The sequence below is a fragment of the Neovison vison genome, chromosome X (assembly GCF_020171115.1).
Source record: "Neovison vison isolate M4711 chromosome X, ASM_NN_V1, whole genome shotgun sequence".
Classification (NCBI taxonomy): domain Eukaryota; kingdom Metazoa; phylum Chordata; class Mammalia; order Carnivora; family Mustelidae; genus Neogale; species Neogale vison.
In genome coordinates this window covers 91,670,831-91,677,072 of record NC_058105.1, presented here as the reverse complement: position 1 = coordinate 91,677,072, position 6,242 = coordinate 91,670,831, and the positions used below count along the sequence as shown (strand labels likewise).

The following is a 6,242-nucleotide window of genomic DNA, read 5'->3' as shown; positions in this document are numbered from 1 at the left end:
TAAATTTGTACATTGGGCAATTACTCATAATTAATTTCAGACTGAAATTTGAAGTGTGTTGTTGGGGGACTGTTGTTAAATAAACCGTGGTGCCCCAAATTCATATATCTCAGAACTATGCAAAGTGAGGACTATCTGTATTATGTTTCCATTTATTTACTTGCTGTGGTTCCCCCACTAGGATGTAACATACACAGAATGGCGACATCACCTATTTTGTTCACAGTTGTATTCCCGATGCCTAGAACAAAACCATAGCAGGAGCTCAACAAATTCTTGTAGAAAAGATGGAAAGGAGGGGCGCTTGGGTGGCTCAGTCAGTTAAGCATCTGACTTTTGATTTCTGCTCACGCCAGGATCTCAGAGTTGGAGTGGTAAGATGAGCCCCACGGTCAGCGCAGAGTCTGCTTCTTCCCCTCTCTCTGCCCCTCCCTAGCCCTCACTCTCTATCTGTCTGTCTCTCTCAAATAAATAAATAAATCTTTATTTAAAAAAAGAAGGAAAGGGAAGAGAGAATGGAAGAAAGAAAGGAGGGAAGGGCAGAGAAAGGCAAAATCACTGAGTTAAATCAATAGCCATGTGTGTATATATGGTGCTCGGAGAGGCAAAATGATTTTCCCAAAGGCGCCCAGCTCTCCAAGATTCTGCTTTAGGATCTTTCATGTATCCACTAACCCACATTGTTCTTGTTCTATCCCTCTCTTTCTCTCCCAACCTTCATTGAGGCTAGACAGTCACATGAAAATGTGATTAACAACATTGTAGGAGCCTTAATCACTTGACCTTTGAGGAGGGATTAGAGCCTTAGCTCAGGAGGCCACAGGCCTGTGGGGGAAGATGACATCAGGGTCTTCCCAGGCTCCCTCTTATTAGACCACAAAAGCTACTAATTCTTAGTTTATGTCAAACTATTTGCATTTTCTTTCTTAAATGTCCTGGCATGGGGCTGCATTCACAGTGTACAGGATGTTAGGGTTTTTCTCTAAGTATCCCACTGCCCTGAAGTTAGGTTTCTAATTTACTCATGGGGTTCCAGTGTCCCAGAGCGGATGGGGCAGCCTGGCCAATTCAGAGAGTGAGAGACTGACTTCAGATGAAAAACTTCTGTTTCTGTGACTAAGGACTTAGTCAGCTACCTGGTTTAGGATGTACTATTTGTCAGAAAGTAGATCTGGAGGAAATATCACTCATTCTGTCTAGAGGGATGGTTTTCGGTGCATTTTTTACTCATGAAATTAAAAAAGAACAGGGTGCCAGTTTAACCTTGTGGTTGAGGTTACGAATGAGAAAGGAAGCTTAAATTACTCAGGGAGGCCATCCCCTTAGTCAGAGTTTCAGAGCATTCCAGACTCATATGTCAATTAAAGCATACTGAGCTTTGGTAAAATACCCGAAGGCAAACAGTGCTCTGTTTGGAGATTCCTCCTTTCCTCCTCCTGCTTCATGCTCTCTCTCACTCTCTTGCTCTTGCTCTCCCTGTCCTTCTTCTCTCTTTTTCTCCTTTCATTCCTTCCATTCCCCCTCCATCCCTCCCTCCCTTCCTTTCTTCTGTAGCTAAAGCAGCTGTTCTTTATAAGAATAAAATTACTTAAGTAATGAATTGAAAATAACTTAGTTGATCTTTCCTAAATTTCTAAATCCAAGCTCTATATCAACAATTAAGTATGTATTTTCTTTAATTTTCAGATCTTTTGCTTTTTTTTTCCCCTTTGCATCTCCATCTTCCTTCCTTTCTCTTCTACCCTCAGATCACCATATTTTGGACCTCCCACTAATGGTCTGAACTTGAGAAAAAGCCATGCTTGACTCCTCCCCTTCCAATTTACCCAAATTCCCTACTCCTCTCTAACACCCCTCCTCAGCGGAGAATTGCAAGGGATTGCAAGGGATCAGTGGTGCCTGAGCCTCTCTTTGTTAGATGTTCTTGCAGAAAGTTTGGTGAAAAGAATCAGTTGGCTAGAATTAGTCTCGGGTTTGGTACATTTCCAAAATCTTTTGCTTTTCCTGGTTGTCATTAGCATAAATATTTGAGAGTCAACAACTGAAAGAATTTGAAAAACGTATTGACTGAAGATTTTTGTCACAGACACTCCATTTCAGTTGGCATCTTTCACTCTTTAAAAGGTCTCTCATTTTAAATAGCACTTTCTTCTTTTGTCCTATTGAATTTCAATTATGTGCAAATCCTGTAGGGAGACACAAAGATGGATATGACATATTCCCTATTCTTACAGCTGAAACACATGCAAGGAGATAAGATTCAGGCTCACCAAAAACTAAATAACAACACAAGGGTAAAATAATAGTATAAGAGAATATTGAATGAGAAAGGGACCAGGGAGGTCCCGTTTAATTTTCAGGTTCCATTGCAGAAAGACTAGGCCAAAGGAGACCTGAGGAAACAGGAGTGCCTTGGGGATTTTGGTCAAGAGAGCATGCGAGGATGGAGAGAATTCAGATCAGAGATGCACCTGGAAAGAGCTGGAAGGCAAAGTTGCAGGGGAAGGTATTTTAGGTGAAGAATATGTGAGCCAACAGGGTCACCAGGTGGGGCTGTGCAATGCACAACTCAGGGGGCTGCCACTGATGTCATATTCTCTGTGCAGGACACAGTCTGTGTGGCCATGGTGGCCATCATAGGGCAAAAGTCTAGACATATCCAATACGAAACCTCTTGTGGAAATAAGGAGTAGATGCGCTATCAGGTTGTAAGTCTTCAGAGGCCAGGGCCTTATTTGTTTGAGATCCTCAGAGCTTTGTACAGTGTCTAGAGCATATGAGGTTTTTGATACATGATTCCCAAATGAACGAGCTATACTTCAACCTTGTCCAAACCCCACCAGCTAGATGGTACAAATCAGGGTAAGATCACAAAACGGTGATCACCTGTATTTCTTTTATAACTCTGGAAAATGTTGGGCCTCATCCCCGGAACTATCTTCCAAGTCATTGCAGCCACTTCTAGGACCTTACACGGGTGTTTTACATGTGTTCGTGCGCTGTCCTCTCTCATTCTTCCATTCTGTTCTTTATCCAGTATTTTGAAAGTGGAAGCACCCCAATCATGCCCACCCTGCCGAACCACCACCCCTTCTGTGAATATGGCATATCCTCCTAGGCTTTGATCTCCAGTGCACCCAAAGCCACTACAGTGGAGGCCATGATGGCATCATGGTCCCTTCTGACTCCCGGGATTGAAGACCTATTATTATCTATGGAGAAATGCGGAGAGTGGCCTTTTGCCCTCCAGGGTCATACACATAGACACGAAGTTATGTCACATGCCTCATGTATGACACAGCATTCTTATAACAATGTCTTCAGTTTCTACCTGTCCCAACACTGAGCAGAAGATGGACACCATGCAGCTCTTTCTACCCACCATTCCCATCTTTCTGCTCTCACAAAAGTTTACACACTGGTAAGTGTGCAGGGTATGTGAGAACATCTCACAAAAGTTTACACACTGGTAAGTGTGCAGGGTATGTGAGAACATGAAATATTTTAGTTTGGCTGGAGGAAAAGTCACATCCAGGTGAACAAGGGAAAAAGCTAGCCCCAACAGGAACTGAATTAAACAATGATAATGAATGAGTATGAACCCCTAAACCCTAGTGGAAAACATTTAAAAGTTATTTGAGGAAGAGTCATAGTTTTATACTTAAGTATGAAGAAAAACATTATGATTGGTTAAAGGTGTGATGAAGTATAGGCAGAATAGGACAGTGGAGTTACACAAACCTAGGTTAAAGTCCCAGGGACTGTGGTTAAGTCATTTAGCCTCAGAGACTCTTAGTTTCCTTATCTGTAAAATAGGCATACCCACATCTCAGGATCTTTTGTAAGAATAATGTTCGTTAAATGCCTAGCCCCAAACCTGGCACATAGTAAATACTTAAGAAAATGGCCACAAAAAGTAGTGTATTAAAAAGGCATTCTCACTTCTAGAGTAATCACTCATCAGGGACCCTCCAAAGTTAGCCAAATAATAAGTAAGCAAAACCATGGAGGAGACCGATGGCCCCGATATTAACTAGAGAAACAGTTTGGTTACTTAATTCACATCCTGGTGGTAGCATCTGTTTTTCTTCCATAAATTCCAAGAGGAGGGAAGGTGGGGAGTGACTGGTGGTAGATTAAGGATCAGTACCAGTTTGGGACGAGGGTGGTGATCTTTTGAGTGTAAACTCATTATCCCTAACCTTTTGCTCCATATCCTTAAGGTGACTCGCCATTACCGAGAGTTTATTTTGGATACAAATGACTCAAGGCTGTTACTCCATTGGGCATTCTGTGCATTTCAATCAAAGTTTTCATGTGGAAGACGGGCCCTGGGCATCTATAGGTGTGGCTTATATCTGTTCATCCACCATCTTTTTTAAGCACTCTTGTCCCTGAATCCAGAAAGCCATGGATTCTAAAACAGGTTCCACTTCCCAATACTTTTTAAGCTCTTTGAAGGTCAACTTCTACTTTTCAAATACCTTCCAATTATTCTGGAATGGGTGACAACACTCTCTCTTTTCAGGATTGTGTTTACAAGCCTAGAGGTTCCTGAAGAGACTTTGCTATTGCTTATTTTATATCTGATGACATTACTTCCAGTAATATAAAGAAAAAAACGTATTTTAAAATGCATGTTTGCAAATCATGGCCATTTTATAATCTGTGGTATATTTAAGAATCATTCATACCACGTGGCACCAGAGCAGGAAGTTTCTTGATGTTGTCTATTTCCCTGAAAGACACAAAACCCACCAAATCTTGCCTCAGTGATCATGCCATGGAATATCTGACTCTGGAATAGAGTAATAAGATCACACCAGGTCTGGGGGACTGGATTAAGATTTAAGAAACCTGGTTCTTCATTCTCTCCACCCACATCTTGTAGCTTTGGAGAAGGGAGTTTCCAGAAGCCTTGTCACAACATATGACACTGACTGCTCATCTTAGACCATGAAAGCTAAGGAAACAAACAACTTGATAAGAGCTTCAGACGAACTGGTTCGGACTAACAAAGTTGCCCACCAATAATGCTCAAACACGTAGTCCTCATGAATACAAATGTTAGAGCCAATATTTCTGACATTTCAGGAGCCTGGGAAATGCCAGTGGCTTTCAACTGTCTGAGGCAGAACTTCCTCTGAGGAAGTGCTCCTGAAGTGACAAGTGTTTTCTTTTCCACTGCTTGAAGGTCAAACCAAATCACTTCTTCCTCAAATAGATCTCACTTTCACAGTCCCATAAAATGGCCGAGTTAGAATATGTCTTGGTTGATGAAGTCAGTTGAGGGTGTGAAGCTGACTCAGGCTTACCCAAGTTCCCCTGTTTATTCAGTACCAGAAATATTTAAATAAGAGCTGACCTTAAAATAGCAACTCTTTGAAAAAAGGCTCAGTACTGACTCCTGAGAAGCTCCTATAGCCTCCCTTCTCACTTTTCTATTCCAGGGATCACTGCTTAGAAAGTTTATGATGATATATCCTTTATGTCTGATATTTTCATTTTCACTGATGAACCTTATTATGCCATATAAAATTCTAAAATTCGTGAGGACTAATGAGAATACCTTAAGTCCTTTTGCTCCCTGAGAGGATGTTATGGCAGATTTTTTTTCTCAGTTGAAGGATTTTATTTTTAAAAAGTTATTTCATTGAGGGGTGCCTGGCTGGCTCAGTTGGTAGAGCATGGGACTCTTGTTCTCAAGGTCATGAGTTCAAGCCCCACGTTGGGCATAGAGCTTACTTTATTTTTTTTTAAGATTTTATTTTATTTATTTGAGAGAGAGAGAGAGACAGTGAGAGAGAGCATGAGCGAGGAGAAGGTCAGAGGGAGAAGCAGACTCCCCATGGAGCTGGGAGCCTGATGTGGGACTCAATCCCGGGACTCCAGGATCACGCCCTGAGCCGAAGGCAGTCGTCCAACCAACTGCGCCACCCAGGCGTCCCTAGAGCTTACTTTAAAAAGAAAGAAAGAAAGAAAGAAAGAAAGAAAGAAAGAAAGAAAGAAAGAAAGAAAGAAAGAGGAATGTTTTATTGAGGTATAATTGATATACAATGTTCTATTAGTTTCAGATGTACATCATGGTTGGTGATTTGATATTTTTATGCATTACAGAATTATCTCCATGATGAGTCTAGTTACCATCTGTCACCATACAAAGTTATTACAATATTGTTGCTATGTTCCTTATGCTGTACTTCCCATGACTTACTTACTTTATAAGTGGAAGTTTGTACCTC

The 6,242-nt window shown here is 41.3% G+C and overlaps 1 non-coding gene across 1 annotated transcript; it reads left to right on the top strand.

Annotated features, from left to right (window-relative positions):
- Nucleotides 1-5,662: 5,662 nt before the first annotated feature.
- TRNAK-CUU lies at nucleotides 5,663-5,735 on the top strand. Its single transcript has one exon. It is a non-coding gene; the product is annotated as a tRNA-Lys (tRNA).
- Nucleotides 5,736-6,242: the final 507 nt, after the last annotated feature.